The following is a 24,326-nucleotide window of genomic DNA, read 5'->3' as shown; positions in this document are numbered from 1 at the left end:
ATCTCGCGGGTGTGAGATTGCTGAGTCCTCGTGACTCACAGATACTTCCAAACAGTTGCAGGTGCCGATGATACCAGTGCAGGTGACGCAACCCAGCTCAAGTGGGAGCTCGATGAAGATCTTGATCATTGTTTTGTCTCGTTTCCTGTTGATCAGTAGTGGAGCCCAGTTGGGACGATCGGGGATCTAGCATTTGGGGTTTTCTTCTTTCATTTTCGTTCCGTAGTCGGACCTTGATTGTACTCTGGATGATGTATGTTTAACTTGTTATTTGTGTGAAGTGGCCATTGTAAGCCAACTCTTTATCCCTTTCTTATTTAGTACATGGGATTGCGTGAAGATTACCCCTCTTGCGACAAAACTACCATGCGGCTATGCCTCTAAGTCGTGCCCCGACATGTGGGAGATATAGCCGCATTGTGGGTGTTACAAAGGCACAAGATGATGATGGCCATATCATGTCACATATTTTGATTGCATGTGATGTTTATCTTTTATGCGTCTTATTTTGCTTAGTACGACAGTAGCATTATAAGATGATCCCTTAATAAAATTTCAAGGTATAAGTGTTCTCCCTGAGTATGCACCGTTGCAATAGTTCTTCGTGCTGAGACACCACGTGATGATCGGGTGTGATAGGCTCTACGTTCACATACAACGCGATGCAAGACAGTTTTGCACATGCGGAATACTCAGGTTAAACTTGACGAGCCTAGCATGTACAGAGATAGCCTTGGAACACTGGAGACCGAAAGGTCGAACGTGAATCATATAGTAGATATGATCAACATAGAGATGTTCACCATTGAAGACTATTCCATCTCAGGTGATGATCGGACATGGTTTAGTTGATTTGGATCACGTGATCATTTAGATGACTCAAGGGATGTCTATCTAAGTGGGAGTTCTTAAGTAATATGATTAATTGCACTTTAATATATCATGAACTTAGTCCTGATAGTATTTGCAAATTATAATGTAGATCAATAGCTCGCGTTGTGGCTCCACTAGGTTTTTGATATGTTCCTAGAGAAAACTAAGTTGAAAGATGATAGTAACAGTGATGCGGACTTGGTCCGTGATTTGAGGATTATCCTCATTGCCGCATAGAAGACTTATGTCCTTGATGCACTGTCAGGTGACATGCCTGTTGCAGGAGCAGATGTAGACGTTATGAGCATTTGGCAAGCTCGATATGATGACTACTTGATAGTTTAGTGCATCATGCTTTATGGCTTAGAATCGGGACTTCAAAGACGTTTTGAACGCCATGGAACACATGAGATGTTCCAAGATCTGAAATTAGTATTTCATACTTATGCCCGCGTTGAGAGGTATGAGACCTCTAACTAGTACTTTGCCTACAAGATGGGGGAGAATAGCTCAGCTAGTGAGCATGTCCTCAGAATGTTTGGGCACTATAATCACTTGAATCAAGTGGGAGTTAATCTTCTAGATAAGATAGTGATTGACAGAGTTCTCTAGTCACTATCACCAAGCTACTAGAACTTTGTGATGAACTATAATATGCAAGGGATGACTAAAACGATTCCCAAGCTCTTCGCGATGCTGAAATCAGCGTAGAAATCACGAAATAACATCAAGTGTTGATGGTTAACAAGACCACTAGTTTCAATAAAAGGGCAAGGGGAAGAAAGGGAAACTTCAAAAGAATGGCAAGAAAGTTGCCACTCCCGTGAAGAAGCCCAAAGCTAGACCTAAGCCTGAAAGTGAGTGCTTTTTACTGCAAAGGGAATGGTCACTAGAAGTGGAACTACCCCAAATACTTGGCGGATAAGAAGGATGGCAAATTGAACAAAAGTATATTTGATATACATGTTATTGATGTGTATTTTACTAGTGTTCGTAGTAACCCCTAGGTATTTGATACCGGTTTAGTTGCTAAGATTAGTAACTCGAAACAGTAGTTACAAAGACTAGTTAATAGCGAGGTGATGATGTGTGTTGAAAGTGATTTCAAGGTTGATAAGATCACAATCGCACACTCACTCTACCTTCGTGTTTAGTGTTGAACCTAAATAAATGTTTTTTGGTGTTTGCATTGAGCATGAATATGATTGAATCATGTTTATTGCAATACGGTTATTCATTTAAGTCAGAGAATAATTGTTGTTCTGTTTACATGAATAAAACCTTCTATGGTCATACACCCAATGTAAATGGTTTGTTGAATCTCGATCGTAGTGATACACATATTCATAATATTGATGCCAAAAGATGCAAGTTGATAACGATAATGCAACATACTTGTGGCACTGCCGTTTAGGTCATATTGGTGTAAAGTGCATGAAGAAACTCCATGCAGATGGACTTTTGGAATCACTTGATTATGAATCATTTGATCCATGCGAACTATGCCTCATGGGCAAGGTGACTAAAACTCCGTTCTCCGGAACAATGGGGCAAGCTAATGACTTATTGGAAATAATACATACCGATGTATGCGGTCCAATGAGTGTTGAGGCACGCGGTGGGTATCGTTATTTTCTGACCTTCACATATGATTTGAGCAGATATGGTTATATCTACTTGATGAAACACAAGTCTAAAACATTTGAAAAGTTCAAAGAATTTTAGAGTGAAGTGGAGAATCATCGTAACAAGAAAATAAAGTTTCTATGATCTGATCACGGAGGAAAATATTTGAGTTATGAGTTTGGCCTTCATTTAAAACAATGTGGAATAGTTTCACAACTCACGCCACCTAGAACACCACAGCGTAATGGTGTGTCTGAACATCATGACCGTACTTTATTAGATATGGTGTGATCTATGATGTCTCTTACCGATTTACCACTATCATTTTGGGGTTATGCATTAGAGATAGCTGCATTCACGTTAAATAGGGCACCATCTAAATCCGTTGAGACGACACCGTATGAACTATGGTTTGGCAAGAAACCAAAGCTGTCATTTCTTAAAGTTTGGGCTTGCGATCCTTATGTGAAAATGTTTCAAACTGATAAGCTCGAACCCAAATCGGAGAAGTGCGTCTTCATAGGATACCCAAAAGAAACTGTTGGGTACACCTTCTATCACAGATCCGAAGGCAAGATTTTTTGTTGCTAAGAATGGATCCTTTCTAGAGAAGGAGTTTCTCTCGAAAGAAGTGAGTGGGAGGAAAGAAGAACTTGATGAGGTAATTGTACCTTCTCTCGAATCGGAAAGTAGCTCATCACAAAAATCAGTTCCAGTGATGCCTTCACCAACTAGAGAGGAAGCTAATGATAATGATCATGAAACTTTGGATCTAATTACTACCGAACCTCGTAGGTCAACCAGAGCATGTTCCGCACCAAATTAGTACGGTAATCCTGTTCTGGAGGTCATGTTACTAGACCATGAAGAACCTACGAACTATGAGGAAGCGACGATGAGCCCAAATTCTGCAAAATGGTCGAGGCCATGAAATCTGAGATAGGATCCATGTATGAGAGCAAAGCGTGGAATTTGGTTGACTTGCCCGATGATGGGCGAGCCATTGAAAATAAATGGATCTTCAAGAGGAAGACAGACACTGATGGTAGTGTTACTATCTACAAAGCTCGACTTATTGCAAAAGGTTTTCGACAAGTTCAAGGAGTTGACTATGATGAGACTTTCTCACCCGTAGCGATCCTTAAGTTTGTCCAAATCATGTTAGCAATTGTCGCATTTTATGATTATGAAATCTGGCAAATGGACGTCAAAACTGCATTCCTTAATGGATTTCTCAAAGAAGAGTTGTATGCAACCGAACGGTTTTTGTCGATCCTAAAGGTGCTAACAAAGTGTGCAACCTCCAGCGATCCATTTATGTACTGGTGCAAGCATCTTAGAGTTGGAATATACGCTTTGATAATGTGATAAAAGCATATGGTTTTATACAGACTTTCAGAGAAGCCTGTATTTACAAGAAAGTGAGTGGGAGCTTTGTAGCATTTCTAATATTATATGTGGATGACATGTTGTTGATTGGAAATGATATAGAATTTCTGGATAGCATAAAAGGATACTTGAAATAAGAGTTTTTCAATGAAGACCTCTGTGAAGCTGCTTATATATTGGGCATCAAGATCTATAGAGATAGACCAAGACGCTTAATTGGACTTTCACAAAGCACATACCTTAATAAAGTTTTGAATAAGTTCAAAATGGATCAGTCAAAGAAAGGGTTCTTGCCTATGTTACAAGGTGTGAAGTTGAGTAACACTCAAAAGCCGACCATGGTAGAAGATAGAGAGAGAATGAAAGTCATTCCCTATGCCTCAGCCATTGGTTCATTAAAGTATGCCATGCTGTGTACCAAACTTATTGTGTACCTTGCCATGAGTTCGGCAAGGGGGTACAATAGTGATCCAGGAGTAGATTACTCGTTAGCGGTCAAAATTATTCTTAGAGAACTAAGGAAATATTTCTCAGTTATGGAGGTGATAAAGAGTTCGTCGTAAAGAGTTACGTTGATGCAAGCTTTGACACCTATCTGGATGACTCCGAGTCTCGATCTGGATACATATTGAAAGTGGGAGCAATTAGCTAGAGCAGCTCCATGCAGAGTATTGTAGACATAGAAATTTGCAAAATACATACGGATCTGAATGTGGCAGACCCATTAACTAAACTTCTCTCACAAGCAAAACAAGATCACACCTTAGTACTCTTTGGGTGTTAATCACATAGCGATGTGAACTAGATTATTGACTCTAGTAAACCTTTGGGTGTTTGTCACATGGCGATGTGAACTATGGGTGTTAATCACATAAAGATGTGAACTATTGGTGTTAAAACACATGGCGATGTGAACTAGATTATTGAATCTAGTGCAAGTGGGAGACTGAAGGAAATATGCCCTAGAGGCAATAATAAAGTTGTTATTTATATTTCCTTATATCATGATAAATGTTTATTATTCATGCTAGAATTTTAGTAACTGAAAACTTGATACAAGTGTGGATACATAGACAAAACACCATGCCCCTAGTAAGCCTCTACTAGACTAGCTCGTTGATCAAAGATGGTTAAGTTACCTAACCATAGACATGCGTTGTCATTTGATTAATGGGATCACATCATTAGGAGAATTATGTGATGGACAAGACCCATCCGTTAGCTTAGCATAATGATTGTTTAGTTTTATTGCTATAGCTTTCTTCATGTCATATACATATTCCTTTGACTATGCGATTATGCAACTCCCGGATACCGGAGGAATACCTTGTGTGCTATCAAACGTCACAACGTAACTGGGTGATTATAAAGATGCTCTACAAGTATCTCCGAAGGTGTTTTTCGGTTGGCGTAGATCAAGATTAGGATTTGTCACTCCGAGTATCGGAGAGGTATCTCTGGCCCATTCGGTAATGCACATCATGATAAGCCTTTCAAGCAATGTGACTAATGAGTTAGTTGCGGGATGATGCATTACGGAACGAGTAAAGAGACTTGCCGGTAACGATATTGAACTAGGTATAAAGATACCGACGATCGAATCTCGGGCAAGTAACGTACCGATGGCAAAGGGAATGACATATGTTGTCATTGTGGTTTGACCGATAAAGATCTTCATAGAATATGTAGGAACCAATATGAGCATCCAGGTTCCGCTGTTAGTTATTGATTAGAGATGTGTCTCGATCATGTATACATAGTTCTCAAACCCGTAGGGTCCGCACGCTTAACGTTTCGATGACGATTTTGTATTATATGAGTTATGTGATTTGGTGACCGAATGTTGTTCGGAGTCCCGGATGAGATCACGGACATTAAGAGGTGTCTCGAAATGGTTGAGACGTAAACATTAATATATAGGATGATAGTATTCGGACAACGTAAGTGTTCCAGGGGTACCGGGTACGTATCGGGTCACTGGAAGGGGTTCTGGGCACCCCCCCGGCAAAGATATGGGCCTTATTGTGAAGGAAATATGCCCTAGAGGCAATAATAAAGATGCTATTTATATTTCCTTATATCATGATAAATGTTTATTATTCACGCTAGAATTGTATTAACCGCAAACTTAGTACATATGTGGATACATAGACAAACAGAGTGTCCCTAGTATGCCTCTACTTGACTAGCTCGTTAATCAAAGATGGTTAAGTTTCCTAGCCATATACATGTGTTGTCATTTGATGAACGGGATCACATCATTAGAGAATGATGTGATGGACAAGACCCATCCGTTAGCTCAGCATAATGATCGTTTAGTTTTCCTGCTATTGCTTTCTTCATGACTTATACATGTTCCTCAGACTATGAGATTATGCAACTCCCGAATACCGGAGGAACACCTTGTGTGCTATCAAACGTCACAACGTAACTGGTTGCTTATAAATATGCTCTATAGGTGTCTCCGATGGTGTTTGTTGAGTTGGATAGATCGAGATTAGGATTTGTCACTCTGTGTATCGGAGAGGTATCTCTGGGCCCTCTCGGTAATGCACATCACTATGAGCCTTCCAAGCAATGTGTCTAATGAGTTAGCCACTGGATGATGCATTAGGGAACGAGTAAAGATACTTGCTGGTGATGAGATTGAACTAGGTATGATGATACCGACGATCAAATCTCGGGCAAGTAACATACCGATGACAAAGGGAACAACGTATGTTGTTATGCGGTTTGACCGATAAAGATCTTCATAGAATATGTAGGAGCCAATATGAACATCCAGGTTTCGTTATTGGTTTTTGACCGGAGATGTGTCTCGGTCATGTCTACATAGTTCTCGAACCCGTAGGGTCCGCACGCTTAACGTTCGATGACGTTTTGTATTATGAGTTATGTGATTTGATGTACCGAACTTTGTTCGGAGTCCCGGATGAGATCACGGACATGACGAGGAGTCTCGAAATGGTCGAGACATAAAGATTGATATATTGGACCATGTTATTTGGACACGGAAGTGTTCCGGATAGTTTCAGGTAAAAACGGAGTGCCGGAGGGGTTACCGGAACCCTCTAGGGAGCTAATGGGCCACCATGGGCCTTATTGGAGAGAGAGGAGGGCCGCCCCCCCTTGCAGTCCGAATTGGACAAGGGAAGGGGGGCAGCACCCCCTTTCCTACTCCCTCTCCCTCTCCTTCCTTCCCCTCTCTCCCTTTTGGTGGAATCCTACTAGGACTAGGAGTCTTATTAGGACTCCCCTCTTGGGTGCACCCTAGGGGCCGACAGGCCCACCCCTCCTCCCTCCTTTATATACACGGGGAAGGGGGCACCCTAGAACACACAAGTTGATCTTTTAGCCGTGTGCGGTGCCCCCCTCTATAGTTACACACCTCGATCATATCGTTGAAGTGCTTAGGCGAAGCCCTGCGTCGGTAACTATATCATCACCGTCGCCATGCCGTCGTGCTGACGGAACTCTCCCTTAGCCTCAACTGGATCAAGAGATCGAAGGACGTCATCGAGCTAAACGTGTGCTGATCGCCGAGGTGCCATGCGTTTCGTAGACTACATCAACCGTGTTGCTAAACGTGTAACGCCCTCGATGCGGCTATAGCTCCCACGTGTCGAGGCACGACTTAGAGACATAACCGCATTGAAAGCAATGTCGCAAGTTAGGCAATCTTCACAACATCCCATGTAATATAGATAAAAAAGGGGAGATACATAGTAGGCTTACACTCGCCACGTCAATCAAAATACATAAATAGCATTACAACATTCAAACACTCATGGCCCGACTACGGCGCCAAAATAAAAGAACAACCCAACATGCGACACGGTCCCGATCACCCCAACTGGGCACCACTACTGATCATCAGGGAAAGACACGTAGTATCGGCGTGAGTCCTCGTCGAACTCCCACTTGAGCTCAAACGCGTCATCTGGAGCGGAATCATCAGGCCCTGCATCTGGTTTGGAAGTAATCTGTGAGCCACAGGGACTCAGCAATCTCGCACCCTCGCGATCAAGACTATTTAAGCTTAATAGGTAAGGCAAGGATAATATGTGGAGCTGCAGCAAGCGACTAGCATATATGGTGGCTATCCTGTTCACAAAAGAGAGCGAGAAGAGGTGGCAAAGCGCGAGCGAGTAGCTAGAGGACCAACCTGCGCAAGCATTACTCCAACACCGTGTTCACTTCCCGGAGTCCGCCGAGAAGAGACCATCACGGTAACTCACATAGTTGATTCATTTTAATTAAGTTAAGGTTCAAGTTATCTACAACCGGACATTAACAAATTCCCATCTGCCCATAACCGCGGGCACGGCTTTCGAAAGTTCAAATCCCTGCAGGGGAGTCCCAACTTAGCCCATGACAAGCTCTCACGGTCAACGAAGGAATAGACCTCCTCCCGAGACATTCCGATCAGACTCAGTATCCCCGTTCTACAAGACAACTCCGACAATGGTAAAACAAGTCCAGCAACACCACCCGCTGTGCCGACAAATCCCGATAGGAGCTGCACATATCTCGTTCTTAGGGCACACCGGATAAGCTAAGCGTATGGGAGCCAACGTAACCCAAGTTGCCAAGGGACGGCCCCGCACGATGCTCTAGGTTGGACCAATGCTCAGAGGAGCACTGGCCCGGGGGTTTAAAATAAGATGACTTTTGAGTACGCGAAACCCAAGGGAAAAAGGCTAGGTGGCAAATGGTAAAACCAAGGTTGGGCATTGCTGGAGGAGTTTTATTCAAGGCGGACTGTCAAGGGGTTCCCATTATAACCCAACCGCGTAAGGAACGCAAAATCCGGGAACATAACACCGATATGACGGAAACTAGGGCGGCAAGAGTGGAACAAAACACTAGGCGAGAGGCCGAGCCTTCCACTCTTTACCAAGTATATAGATGCATTAAGATAACAAGATAATATAATGATATCCCAACAAGTAAATAATGTTCCAACAAGGAACGGTCTCCAATCTTCACCTACAACTAACAACGCTATAAGAGGGGCTGAGCAAAGCGGTAACATAGCCAATCAACAGTTTGCTAGGACATGGTGGGTTAGAAGTTTGACATGGCAATATGGGAGGCACGATAAGCAAGTGGTAGGCATCGTAGTATAGGCATAGCAAAAGAGCGAGCATCTAGCAAAGCAAAGATAGTAGTGATTTCGAGGGTATGATCATCTTGCCTGCAAAGTTGTCAGAGTTGACTGGATCCTCGAAAGCAAACTCAATGGGCTCCTCGTTAGCGAACTCGTCTCCCGGCTCTACCCAAACAAGACAAACAAACAACAAGGGCACCATCAACCACGTGCAAAGTTCAAACAATATGATGCAAAGATGGTATGCTATGCGGGATGCAAAATGTGATGCATATGCAAGATTTGACAAGGAATGCATGAACCTGGCCTCAACTTGGAATTACAAGTGTGCCACTGGAAAGATGGGATGAAATCACTTGAAAACGATATAAAGAACGCCGGAATCGGAGGTACGGATTGGAAATGGCAAGCAATTCAAATATGCCCATGTTTTGCGATTTACAGCAAGTAGCCATCTAAATGCAGCAAGATGAACATGTTACAGCACCCAAACATGGCAACAAAATACATGGCAGGGATCCATTCATGATTCTTAACAAAAGACTAGCACTGAGCTATGGCCAATTCATCAATTAACAGATTCAAACAAGCATGGCAAAATGCATTTGGTAAACAGATCTCAGACTTAGTGAAATTAACACTTGTCTGGAATTTCAGATCAGATAGCACTCTTTGGAGCATGAAAACTATATGCTACAGGACCTGAACATGGCAAAGTAAAGCATGGCATAGAGCTACTCAAAGATCTTAATAAAAGTCCCTTAGTGACCTTGAGCCAAAAGGGATCAGAAAAGACAATTGCAAGCATGTGAACATAGCAAAAACATAATCAGTTTTCAGACTTGGTGAAAACTGGCACATGCTGAAACATAATTCAAGTAGGCATGTTTACGAGCTCGATGCACTCACTACGGTGCAAGTCATGACAAGCTAAGCATACACCATCAAGAATACACAAAATACAAGCTAGACATGGCAAGAACAATAACATAGCATGCACGGATCAACTACAACATCCTCGGCAAAATTGCTAACAAGTAGACAATCTGCCCAGATTCACGAAATAGCAAAAATAGAGCTCGATTGACTCAAGCTAGGTTGCTCCATCATTACAAACAAGGGCATGGATGGATAGAGCACTACAAGATTAACAAAACATCCTTACTGATCATCCTCAAAAGAGGCACGGATTACTAGGAAACAACATGAACATATGGCATATTGAGATAAACAGCTCAACCACTTAGTGGAACTGCTAAGTCCTGAAATCAGCATTAACGAATGCACCACTTTGCAAGCTTGTGCTAGCCAACACACACATCACAAAAATACATGGGTTGCACCTCTGGATAGATGGTAAAACATATAACAAAACTCATGAAGAGCTCAGGGGCACATCATGCACACAATAATCATGGCAAAAATGACAAATATCTAATTGGAGCAGCAGATCTGGCAATTATCTCAAATAGCATTCTTCTAACAGCATTTCAGGCATCAAGTGAACTCAAATGAAAATGATGCAATGATATGAAATGATGTTCTCTCTGAGACGAACATTTTGATATGCTATATGCCCAAAATGGAGCTACAGATGCAAAGTTACGATGCGATGAACATAGCCAAAATATTAGGGTTTCGGGCAAAAAGTCAACCCGATCCAAAATTTTAGATCTAGATCCGGCCGGTACTATTCATGTGCGTTCGACGAGGATCACCGGGGAGGTCGGCACCGGAGTTGGTGGAGCTTGCTGGCGCGAGGGGAGGAGGAGGCCAGAGCCGGAGTTGGTGCAGACGGCGGCGGGGCTCGGCCCCCGCGGCGCGGGCGCGCGGCGGCGAGGTCCGGCCGGCGTCGGGTGGTGGCCGGCGTCGGGCGGTGGCACGGCGGGGCGGCGGCCGTAGGCGAGGAGGGTCGGCATCGGCCGCGGAGAAGAAGGGCGCAGGGCGCGCGGTGGAGAGGCCCGGTCGGGCGGCGGAGAGGGCCGGCGTTGGGCCTGCAGGCCCGCGTCGGTGGCGGCGGCGAAGTGGGGCGCCCGGGCCACGTGGCGGCGCCGGGTTGGTCGGTGGAGGCAGCGGACGCGTCCGGCTCCGTCCGGATGTGTCCGGGTGGCGGCAGAGACGATTTTTTAGGGTTTGGAAGGGGAGATCCGGAATTTTGAGGAGGGGGTCTTTATATAGAGGTAGAGGGAGCTAGGAGTGTCCAAATGAGGTGCGGTTTTCGGCCACGCGATCGTGATCGAACGCTCTAGATGATGGAGAGGGTTTTGGTGGGTTTTGGGCCAACTTGGAGGGGTGTTGGGCTGCAACACACACGAGGCCTTTACGGTCCCTCGGTTAACCGTTGGAGCATCAAACGAAGTCCAAATTGTACGAAACTTGACAGGCGGTCTACCGGTAGTAAACCAAGGCCGCTTGGCAAGTCTCGGTCCAATCTGGAAATATTTAATCCCCACACACGAAAGAAAAGTATAAATGACCACCGGAGGAGAACGGAGTGCCGGAATGCAAAACGGACAACGGGGAAAATGCTCGAATGCATGACATGAACACGTATGCAAGTGCAATGCACATGATGACATGATATGAGATGCATGACAACGAGAACAACACACGGAGAAAAAAACCCTAACCCAAGAAAATAAAATAACTTAAGGCCGGAAATGGCAAGAGTTGGAGTACATATTAGGCAAAACACATCCGGGGTGTTACAACACCCCACCACTACGAGAGGATCTCATCCCGAGATCTAGGACTGAAAGAACGCCGGGTATTCAGAACGGAGGTGATCCTCGCGTTCCCAGGTAGCTTCACGGTCGGAATGGTGTGACCACTTGACTTTGAGGAATTTGATTGACTTGTTGCGAGTCTTGCGTTCAGTCTCTTCAAGAATAGCCACGGGGTGCTCACAGTAAGAGAGATCTTCTTGGAGCTCAATGTCCTCGAAGTTGACGGTGCGGTTAGGAGTCTTGAAGCACTTTCGGAGCTGAGAGACATGGAACACGTCATGAACATTCGCAAAGTTTGAAGGAAGCTCGAGTTGATAGGCGAGATCACCTCTCTTGCTGACAATCTTGAAAGGTCCCACGTATCTAGGGGCAAGCTTCCCTTTGATACCGAAGCGACGAGTACCTTTCATTGGAGAGATGCGGAGGTAAACATGATCTCCGATCTCAAAAGCCAAATCACGGTGCTTACTATCATAGTAGCTCTTCTGGCGGGATTGGGCTGCTTTGAGGTTATCTCGAATGACTTTGCACATTTCCTCTGCCTCTGTGATTAAGTCATTTCCCAAAAGCTGACGTTCACCGGTTTCAGACCAGTTGAGAGGGGTACGGCACTTCCTGCCATACAGAATTTCAAATGGGGCCTTGCCCGAACTTGCTTGAAAACTGTTGTTGTAGGAGAATTCCGCATAAGGAAGACAATCCTCCCATTTCATGCCGAAGGAGATCACACAAGCCCTGAGCATATCTTCAAGAATCTGGTTGACACGCTCGACTTGACCGCTAGTTTGAGGATGGAAAGCTGTGCTGAAGCGGATGTTGGTGCCCATGCCCTTCTGAAAAGAATCCCAAAACTTGGAGGTAAAGATGCTGCCACGGTCTGAAGAGATCACTTGTGGAACACCGTGCAGAGAGACAATTCGAGAAGTATAGAGTTCCGCCAATTGAGCTGCAGTGATTGACTCTTTGATAGGCAGAAAGTGAGCCACTTTAGTGAGTTTGTCGATGACAATGAATATAGCATCATTGCCACGCTTGGACTTTGGAAATCCAGTCACGAAGTCCATCTCAATGTGGTCAAACCTCCATTCTGGAATGGCAAGAGGTTGGAGGAGACCCGCTGGTCTTTGGTGTTCTGCCTTCACTCTTCTGCAGACATCACACTCATTCACGAATTGAGCAATCTCGCACTTCATTCGAGTCCACCAATAAGCCTGCTTGAGTTCCTGATACATCTTCGTGCTCCCAGGGTGGATGGAGATGAGAGAATTGTGAGCTTCATTCATGATCACTTTACGGAGGTCACCTTTGGGCACAACAATACAATCCTCGAAGAAGAGAGTATCCTTGTCATCAAGGCGGTAGCACTTGTACTTGGGTTGACTCTTGGCAATCCCAATCTTCACCTTTTTCACCATAGCATCAAGAATTTGAGCTTGGCGAATCTGGTCTTCCAAGGTAGGAGAGACTTGAAGGTTGGCGAGGAAACCTTGAGGACAAACTTGAAGATTAAGCTTGCGGAAAGCTTCACAAAGCTCGGGTTGATAAGGCTTGAGAATCAGACTGTTGCAATAAGCCTTCCTACTCAATGCATCAGCAATCACATTGGCCTTGCCTGGAGTATACTCGATACTCGGATTATACTCTTGAATCATTTTGACCCATTGAGTTTGCCTGAGGTTGTGATTAGGCTGAGTGAAGATGTACTTAAGACTCTTGTGATCAGTGAAAATGTCCACTTTTCTTCCCAATAAGAGATGTCTCCAAGTCAAAAGAGCATGCACAACTGCCACCAACTCAAGATCATGAGTGGGGTAGTTCTTCTCATTGGGCTTAAACTGGCGAGAGGTATAAGCCACAACTTTCTTCTCTTGCATCAACACTGCGCCAAGACCTTAGAGAGAGGCATCACAAAAGACCTCGTACGGTTTGGATTCATCAGGCGGAGTCAGAACTGGGGCAGTGACCAATTTCTCTTTCAAAGTGTTGAAAGCAATGTCACACTCCGGAGACCAAACGTACTTGACGTGCTTCTGGAGAAGATTTGAGAGAGGCTTCGCGATCTTAGAAAAGTTTTCAACGAATCTTCGACAGTAGCTTGCGAGACCGAGGAAGCTACGGAGTTGCTTCACGTTCTGAGGTGGTTCCCAATTCACGATTGCAGACACCTTCTCAGGGTTCACCACAATGCCCTTGGCAGAGATGATATGACCAAGATAAAGAACCTCATCGAGCCAAAATTCGCACTTGGAGAACTTGGCGTAGAACTTGTGTTCCCTGAGCTTATCGAGTACCATACGCAAGTGCTTGGCATGATCTTCCTTGTTCTTCGAAAAGACCAGAATGTCGTCGAGATAGACCAAAACGAAGTCATTGGTGTAGGCGTTGAAGATGAAGTTCATCATGCGAGAGAAAGTCGGAGGAGCATTGACGAGGCCAAAAGACATGACAGTGTATTCATATGAACCAAAGCTTGTCCTGAAAGCCGTCTTGGGAATATCTTGCTCACAGATTCGAATCTGATGATAACCCATACGGAGATCAAGCTTGGAGAATACTTGGGCACCTTTGAGTTGTTTGAACAGCTCATTGATGTTGGGAAGTGGGTATTTGTTCTTGATAGTCTTCTTGTTCAATGGACGGTAATCAACACAAAGTCGGTCCGTTCCACCCTTCTTCTTCACAAAAAGAACACCACAACCCCACGGAGAAGAACTAGGCCGGATGAGACCCATTCTCTCTTGAGCATCGAGTTGCTTCTTCAGCTCCTTCAACTCTTCAGGTCCGAGCTTGTAAGGACGCTTGCATACAGGTTCCGTGCCAGGCTCAAGATCGATGACGAATTCAACTGGCCGGTGCGGAGGCATTCCTGGAAGCTCTTCTGGAAAGACGTCTTGATATTCGCAAATGACTGGAATTTGCGAGATGGCATCCAGTTCACCCTTCTCATTGAGAGAAAACAGACGGATGGTATCGTCATTCACGGCAAAGACAATTACTTCCTCAGACGAATGAGTTAATTGAATCTTCCTGGCTGCACAATCAAGCTGAGCCTTGTGCTTAGGAAGCCAATCCATCCCGAGAATAAGATCAATATCCGAGTTACCAAGAACCATTGGAGAAGCCAGGAACTTGAAATCACCCATCATGATAGAAATATCCGGGACTATTGAAGTAGCCCTCATAGACTTAGCCAGAGAAACCACTCCCATAGGTTTACGCAACATTTGCGAAACGAAGTCATGCTTGGAAAAAAATGATCTTGACATGAAACAATGCGATGCACCAGTGTCAAAAAGAACTTTTGTAGGAAAAGAGTTAACTGGAAAGTTACCCATGATGACATCTGACGAGTCCTCTGCCTGAGCTGCGTTCAGCAAGTTGACCTTGGCGTGCTTGGGGTTATGCTTGACCACAGCTGTACTTGCCGATCTCACAGGAGGAGGAGGAGGAGGGAGACGCCTCTGGTTGAAGCACTTGTTGGCATAGTGACCCTTCTGTTGGCACTTGTTGCACGTGACCTCTGAAAGCGGACGGTGATACGGAGCACTCGATCTTGGAGCTTGAGACGAAGTCTTGTTCTGAAAGCCAGGGTTGGGTGGGTGGGAAGATCCACTGCCACCTTTGCTCTTCTGCTGATACGGCTAATGAAACGGAGGAGGAGGAAGCCAATACTTCTGCTGCTTGGCCACTTGAGTGGAGGAAGAAGAAGTAGCATCTTCGACTCGCTTCTTGGAAGCATCACACCTTAGTTGAGCAGCCTCCTGCTTCAATGCCATGTTGTAGAACTCATCGTACCTCAAGGGCTCAAAGAGAACAAGAGCTAGCTGAATTTCTTCTCTGAGACCACCCCTGAACTGCCATATCATGCTCTTCTCGTCAGGGACGTCCTGCTTAGCAAAGCGGGCGAGCTTCTGAAACAACTTGTTGTAGTCATAGACAAACAAAGAGCCTTGCTTTAGGTTACGGAATTCCTCACGCTTGCTTTCAACCACGCTCTGAGGGATATGATGAGCTTTGAAGTCTTGACGGAATGCATCCCAGGTAATCGCACGGCCACCTCTGGAATCCTTGTACTGCTGGAACCATTCTGCAGCTTGATCTTTGAGTTGGAAGGAAGCGAATTTTACGAAGTCCTCAGGCCTGACATTACTACACTCGAAATGCTTGCACAGATCCACGAGCCAATCGTCAGCATCAGTTGCCTCAACACAATTACTGAAAGTCTTTGGCCCATTAGCAAGGAACTGGTTGAGTGTAGCAAAGTGATTCTGATTGTTGCCTTGGTTGCCTTGGTTCGCTTGATTGCGCTCTTGAAGAATTTGCATGATCAACTGTGTGTTTGCATTGGTTGCGGCCATCACAGCTTTCCATGCCTCCGGAGGAGGAGGTGGTGGCGGATCCTGATTCTGATTCTGATTGGTGCTCTTAGCGGGAGCCATCCTGAAGAGGTTGGCCACCGTTAGCACATTGACAGATAAAATGAAGCTGAAACAAACGGGTTGAAAATTGCAACATAAAGTCTTTACATCCGAACAAAATGAACGAATGCATTCCTCTTGAAATGGTCACATATCCATAAATTGAGAAGCCACTTAGAATTTAGGTAGAGAAATAAATCAACAAGGTACGGATCAAGAACGAATACTCGGTAAGAAAATCCCAATCTCAAACCAAATATCCATGGAAGAAGAGCTAGAGCTACAAGAATTCCCACCTATGAAACTCCCGAACCTTTCTGGTTATGCAATCAGGTGTTGGGGATACAGGGGAAGCACAATATCTCACCCAAATCTAGCAAATCCTACATCCAGCTGTATCCATCCTTCAACACATAACCGAGAAAAAACTTCGGAAACCATCTACCTCAACCTTCGAAAAGCATCCGTTATACAAGTTATGGCAATACTCCCGAACTCCCGCCCCAGTACTGGGTGGCGTCGAGGTTATCTCACCAACGAACTGCATAAAAGAGATTTTCTATGTCGGCGTGCTAAACTCAGGTATTCCAGAACTGCAACGATAAAATTGTGACGACAACACCTCGGAGCTCAATTCCCCGGGACACTGCCACAACCCCTAAAGACAGGAGGCACCAAGAACAATGTTCTCGTCACAAAACCATCAGAACGATTCCAAGATACCCGCGTGATCCTAAATTTTTTTTAGTGAAATTTGAGAAGAGAAGAGTCAAAACTCTACGTCAGGATGCCTTACCAGAGCGATGAGGAGACTGGGGAGTAAAAAGAATTCCTAAACTCTCCGATATATAATTCCTAAATGACTCAAAACATTTTTCTAGACACAACTCGGCCGCTAAAAACGATCAAGCAATGGGGGCTCCGAAGGTCGGGGAAGGCTCTGATTACCAACTTGTAACACCCTCGATGCGGCTATAGCTCCCACGTGTCGAGGCACGACTTAGAGACATAACCGCATTGAAAGCAATGTCGCAAGTTAGGCAATCTTCACAACATCCCATGTAATATAGATAAAAAAGGGGAGATACATAGTTGGCTTACACTCGCCACATCAATCAAAATACATAAATAGCATTACAACATTCAAACACTCATGGCCCGACTACGGCGCCAAAATAAAAGAACAACCCAACATGCGACACGGTCCCGATCACCCCAACTAGGCACGTAGTATCGGCATGAGTCCTCGTAGAACTCCCACTTGATCTCAAGCGCGTCATCTGGAGCGGAATCATCAGGCCCTGCATCTGGTTTGGAAGTAATCTGTGAGCCACAGGGACTCAACAATCTCGCACCCTCGTGATCAAGACTATTTAAGCTTAATAGGTAAGGCAAGGATAATATGTGGAGCTGCAGCAAGCGACTAGCATATATGGTGGCTATCCTGTTCACAAAAGAGAGCGAGAAGAGGTGGCAAAGCGCGAGCGAGTAGCTAGAGGACAACCTGCGCAAGCATTACTCCAACACCATGTTCACTTACCGGACTCCGCCGAGAAGAGACCATCACGGTAAATCACACAGTTGATTCATTTTAATTAAGTTAAGGTTCAAGTTATCTACAACCGGACATTAACAAATTCCCATCTGCCCATAACCGCGGGCACGGCTTTCGAAAGTTCAAATCCCTGCAGGGGAGTCCCAACTTAGCCCATGACAAGATCTCACGGTCAACGAAGGAATAGACCTCCTCCCGAGACATTCCGATCAGACTTGGTATCCCGGTTCTACAAGACAACTCCGACAATGGTAAAACAAGTCCAGCAACACCACCCGCTGTGCCGACAAATCCCGATAGGAGCTGCACATATCTCGTTCTTAGGGCACACCGGATAAGCTAAGCGTACGGGAGCCAACGTAACCCAAGTTGCCAAGGGACGGCCCCGCACGGTGCTCTAGGTTGGACCAACGCTCAGAGGAGCACTGGCCCGGGGGTTTAAAATAAGATGACCCTTGAGTACGCGAAACCCAAAGGAAAAAGGCTAGGTGGCAAATGGTAAAACCAAGGTTGGGCATTGCTGGAGGAGTTTTATTCAAGGCGGACTGTCAAGGGGTTCCCATTATAACCCAACCGCGTAAGGAACGCAAAATCCGGGAACATAACACCGATATGACGGAAACTAGGGCGGCAAGAGTGGAACAAAACACTAGGCGAGAGGCCGAGCCTTCCACTCTTTACCAAGTATATAGATGCATTAAGATAACAAGATAATATAATGATATCCCAACAAGTAAATAATGTTCCAACAAGGAACGGTCTCCAATCTTCACCTACAACTAACAACGCTATAAGAGGGGCTGAGCAAAGCGGTAACATAGCCAATCAACAGTTTGCTAGGACATGGTGGGTTAGAAGTTTGACATGGCAATATGGGAGGCATGATAAGCAAGTGGTAGGCATCGTAGTATAGGCATAGCAAAAGAGCGAGCATCTAGCAAAGCAAAGATAGTAGTGATTTCGAGGGTATGATCATCTTGCCTGCAAAGTCGTCAGAGTTGACTGGATCCTCAAAAGAAAACTCAATGGGCTCCTCGTTAGCGAACTCGTCTCCCGGCTCTACCCAAACAAGACAAACAAACAACAAGGGCACCATCAACCACGTGCAAAGTTCAAACAATATGATGCAAAGATGGTATGCTATGCGGGATGCAAAATGTGATGCATATGCAAGATTTGACAAGGAATGCATGAACCTGGCCTAAACTTGGAATTACAAGTGTGCCACTGGAAAGATGGGATTAAATCACTTGAAAACGATATAAAGAACGCCGGAATCGGAGTTACGGTTTGGAAATGGCAAGCAATTCAAATATGACCATGTTTTGCGATTTACAGCAAGTAGCCATCTAAATGCAGCAAGATGAACATGTTACAGCACCCAAACATGGCAACAAAATACATGGCAGGGATCCATTCATGATTCTTAACAAAAGACTAGCACTGAGCTATGGCCAATTCATCAATTAACAGATTCAAACAAGCATGGCAAAAATGCATTTGGTAAACAGATCTCAGACTTTTAGTACATTTAGTACCGGTTCATGCCACGAACCGGTACTAAAGAGAGTGGTGGCAGGATGTTGTCAGTCTGGGGCCCCTCCAGCACCTTTAGTACTGGTTCGTGGCACGAACCAGTACTAAAGGTCGTCCTATATAAGCCCTTCATCCACCCGAGCTCGCTCTGTTTTTCCCCTTTCCCCTCTCCTCTCTGTTCTTCCCCCTACCTCGAGCTCATCACACATTTTGCCTAAATTTTGTCAAGATTTGAAAGCCCCCATCCATTCAAGTGATCACAAAGGTAAGCCACTTTGCCCGTTTATCTCTCATTGCTAGATTAGCTCTTGTAATGCTTTATATAGTCATTAATTTGTGGGTTTTAGTAATTTGGGAGGAATTATATGTGGTAGCTAGTTTATTTGATTTATATGCAATTTGAGCTCAAAATAACTCTTAGTTTGCATACGTAGGTATGGTTTACTTAGTGCCTTCTCGTCTCCATCCTAACCACCGTCGATCGTCCGCACCATCCTGTCGCCGGCACCACCTTGTGGGGTGAGCCTCTTGTTCTTATCTTTTTTATATAAAAAAATCATGTTTGTTGATTTATATATATAGTTGCTTGTATAATTATCTTACCCGTACGTTGTTTGTTATTCATAGTGCCATGGTTTTGATATCCGTCCCCGTTGGCCCCCTCGTCCGGGTTATGATTCAGATTTGGTATATTTTCTTTTCTAACTATTTTGTTGCATTTCGTGTTTATGACAAATTATGCCCATCAAGTTGACATAGATATTTTTATCTAGGAGGTATGTGAACCGGAAATTCCAACCGACCCTATTGTCAAGAGGTTAAATTTAGTTGAAAGAGAAAACGAGTATTTGAAAGAAAAATTGAAAAGAATTGAGGGGGATAAGATGGAATTGGAGTTGCATGTTGTCGATGTTGTCGATGTCGTCGATGATCACAAGATCAAGATGGAGAAAATGCGCTTGAAGATTAGAAAGATTAGAAAATATGCCATTGATAGTGAGGCTTGGTATCATTATGATGTTGGATCAATTGTTACCTTAGTTGCGATCTTGATCGCATTTGTTGTTGCATTTAAATGATTTAGCTAGAGAGTTATTTATATGTTTGCTTTATGAGAATAAGTGTTGTATGAACTTGTATTAATTTGGTCTATTCGGTGTTGTGTAATGAAGATGAGCCGACAATGGATGTACGATGACTGATGCTCTACCGAGTTCGTTGAAGGCGTGCATACTTTTCTGATTGTGGTTCAGGCAAACAAGCATGCAGATGGTTTTATGCCTTGTCCATGTGCTGGCTGTAAGAATGATCACAATTACTCTAACTCAAGAACCATTCACAACCACCTGTTTGAGTCTGGTTTCATGCCTCACTATAATGTGTGGACCAAGCACGGAGAAAGAGGGGTTATGATGGAAGAAAATGAAGAAGAAGAGGACGATGGTAGTTATCCTGGCCATGGCGGGTTCCCTGAATACGATGATACAACAATGGGGGAAGAAGCTGAGCCGGCAATGCGGGAAGAAGCTAAAGAAGAGGCATCAGATGAGCCAACTGATGATCTATGTCAGGCCATTGCCGATGCAGAGAGAAATTGCGCAAGTGAAAAGGAGAAGAAGAAGTTGCAGCGCATGTTAGAGGATTACAAGAAATTGTCGTACCCGAATTGCGAAGTTGACAAGAAAAAGCTGGGCACTACACTGGAATTACTGCAATGGAAGGCATAGAATGGTGTATCTGACAAGGCATTTGGAAAGTTGCTAGTAAAGTTAAAGAAGATGCTTCCAAAGGACAACGAATTGCCCGAGAGTACGTACGAAGCAAAGAAGGCTGTCTGCCCTCTAGGGTTAGAGGTGCAGAAGATACATGCATGCCCTAATGACTGCATCCTCTACCACGGTGAGTACGCAGATTTGAACGCATGCCCGGTATGCGGTGCATTACGCTATAAGATCAGCCACGATGACCCTGGTGATGTCATGGGCGAGTGCCCTAGGAAGAAACAGATTCCTGCCAAGGTGATGTGGTATGCTCCTATAATACCACGGTTGAAACGTTTGTTCCTAAACAAAGAGCATGCCAAGGCGATGCGATGGCACAGTGAAGACCGTAAGGAAGAAGAGAAGTTGAGAGTACCCGCTGACGGGTCGTAGTGGAGAAAATTGAGAGAAAGTATAGGAAGAAGTTTGCAGGTGACGCAAGGAACATATGGTTTGGTCTAAGCGCAGATGGCATTAATCCTTTTGTGTAGCAGAGCAGCAACTATAGCACGTGGCCTTTAACTCTATGTATGTATAACCTTCCTCCTTGGTTGTGCATGAAGTGGAAGTTTATTATGATGCGAGTGCTCATACAAGGCCCTAAGCAACCCGGCAATGACATTGATGTGTAGCTAAGGCCATTAGTTGAAGAACTCTTACAACTATGGAATGCAACAGGTGTACGTGCGTGGGATGAGCACAGGTAGGAAGAATATGACCTAAAGGCATTGTTGTTCGTGATCATCAATGATTGGCCTGCTCTCATTAACCTTTCAGGACAGACAAACAATTGATACCACACTTGCACGCACTGTTTGGAAGATACCGACAGTATATATTTGAATAATTGTAAGAAGAATGTGTACCTCGGACATCGTCGATTTCTTCCGAGCAGGTATCCCTTAAGAAAGAAAGGCAAGCATTTCAAAGGTGAGGCGATCACCGGACGAAGCCTCGCCACCGTACTAGTGCTGATGTACATGATATGGTCATGGACTTGAAGGTAATCTTTGGAAAGGGTCCTGGTGGACAACCTGTTCCGAATGATGCTGACAGACGCGCACCCATGTGGAAGAAGAAATCTATATTTTGGGACCTGCCCTATTGGAAAGGCCTAGAGGTCCGCTTTGCAATCAACGTGATGCACGTGACGAAGAATCTTTGAGTGACCCTGCTTGGCTTCTTGGGTGTGTATGGGAAGACAGAAGATACACAGGAGGCATGGGAGGTCCAGCAATGTATGCACGGAAAAGACGGCATACATCAGGGTCATGCCAGCTACGCTCTTACCAAAGAAGAGAAGGAAATCTTCTTTGAATTCCTGCTCAGTATGAAGGTACCGTCTGGCTTCTCGTCGAATATAAAGGGAATAATAAATATGGAAGAGAAAAAGTTCCAGAACCTAAAGTCTCATGACTGACATGTGATTATGACGCAACTGCTTCCGATTGCATTGAGGGGGCTTCTACCGGAAAACGTTCGATTAGCCACTGTGAAGCTATGTGCATTCCTCAATGCAATCTCTCAGAAGGTAATCGATCCAGAAATCATACCAAGGTTAGAGAATGATTTGGTGCAATGTCTTGTCATTTTCGAGTTGGTGTTCCCACCATCCTTCTTCAACATCATGATGCACGTCCTAGTTCACCTGTGCGAAGATATTAACGTTCTTGGTCCTGTATTTCTACACAATATATTCCCCTTTGAGAGGTCATGGGAGTCTTAAAGAAATATGTTCATAACCGTGCTAGGCCAGAAGGAAGCATCTCCAAGGGCCATGAAAATAAGGAGGTCATTGAGTTTTGTATTGACTTTATTCCTGACCTTAATCCGATTGGTGTTCCTGAATCGCGGCATAAGGGCAGACTGGGTGGAAAAGGCATGCTAGGAGGGAATCAAATAATGTGTATGGACGTGCATTCTCTCACTCAAGCACACTACACAATTCTACAGAATTCCGCCTTGGTGGCTCCGTATATGGAGGAACACAAGAATTTTCTACGCTCCAAACACCCGGAGTAGTCTGTCGACTGGATTACACATGAACAAACGGGGACTTTCGCCGGTTGGTTGCAGACACGTGCCATACATGACGCCTCTATTGAAGATGACCTGTACTTGTTGTCCAAGTTACCATCTTCAAATATAATGACTTTCAATGGGTACGAGATAAATGGGAATACATTTTACACGATCGCCCAAGATAAGAAGAGCACCAACCAAAACAGTGGTGTCCGCATTGATGCAGAAACCAAGTCGGGAAGGGACACATATCATGGTTACATAGAGGATTTATGGGAACTTGACTATGGACATGGTTTGAACGTCCCTTTGTTTCGGTGCAAATGGGTCAATATGACACGAGGCGGGGTAACGAAAGACCCGCAATATGGAATGACAACAGTGGATCTCAACAATCTTGCGTACACAGACGAACCATTCGTCCTAGCCAATGATGTGGCGCAGGTTCTCTATGTGAAGGACATGTCTTCCAAGCCGAGAAAAAGAAAAGATAAGGAAGCGAATACATCATACGATGAGCCAAAGCGCCACATAGTTCTTTCACGGAAAAGAAACATCGTGGGAGTGGATGACAAGACAGACATGTCAGAAGATTATGAAACGTTTGATGAAATTGCTCCATTCATAGTGAATATTGACCCGAGCATCCAGTTAAATGATGAAGATTGTCCTTGGTTATGGCGCAAAGGGACACATGCGAAGAAAAAGTTTCACACAGCCCAAAGATCCCACTCTGGGATGTGATCGGCTTCACTATCATCACTTCTCTAGTGAGTTTCTGGACTTATATATCTGGAAAGTCCCACTTTGGACAAACGTAGGGAATCTTTGTAATAGTTAGGGTACTTATGTGTTTTGGCATTTGAAACATGTACTTTTTGCGCGTTCAGTATGCACCATTCAAAGCCACGTCATCAACTTTCAACCCTTTCTGACATCATTTGCTACTTTTCGTGCAGTTACTGATTTTTTTAGCTAAATGACCCTGTAATTGAAAAGCACTACAAATGAACACTGAAAAGGTTGAAAGTTGGCATGGTATCATCATTTCACCCACATATCATGTGCAAAAAAGTAGAGAGGGTTACGGGAAAAACTACATGCACTTCGTGTACAAAATGGACAATCTCTTTCGAAGTATTAGGGTTTCGGAGGAAAACTCATCTGTTACAAAGGCATTTCATTTTTAACTTATTACAACTCTAGACTTGTGTGCATTCAATATGAACCATTGAAAGCCATGTCATCAATTTTCAACCCTTTCTGACTTCATTTGTTATTTTTCATGCATTTACTGATTTTTTTGAGCTA

The sequence above is a fragment of the Triticum urartu genome, chromosome 3A (genome assembly GCF_056163025.1).
Source record: "Triticum urartu cultivar PI428250 chromosome 3A, HENAU_Tu73, whole genome shotgun sequence".
In the NCBI taxonomy this organism is placed as follows: domain Eukaryota; kingdom Viridiplantae; phylum Streptophyta; class Magnoliopsida; order Poales; family Poaceae; genus Triticum; species Triticum urartu.
Note: the sequence above shows the minus strand (reverse complement) of the source record.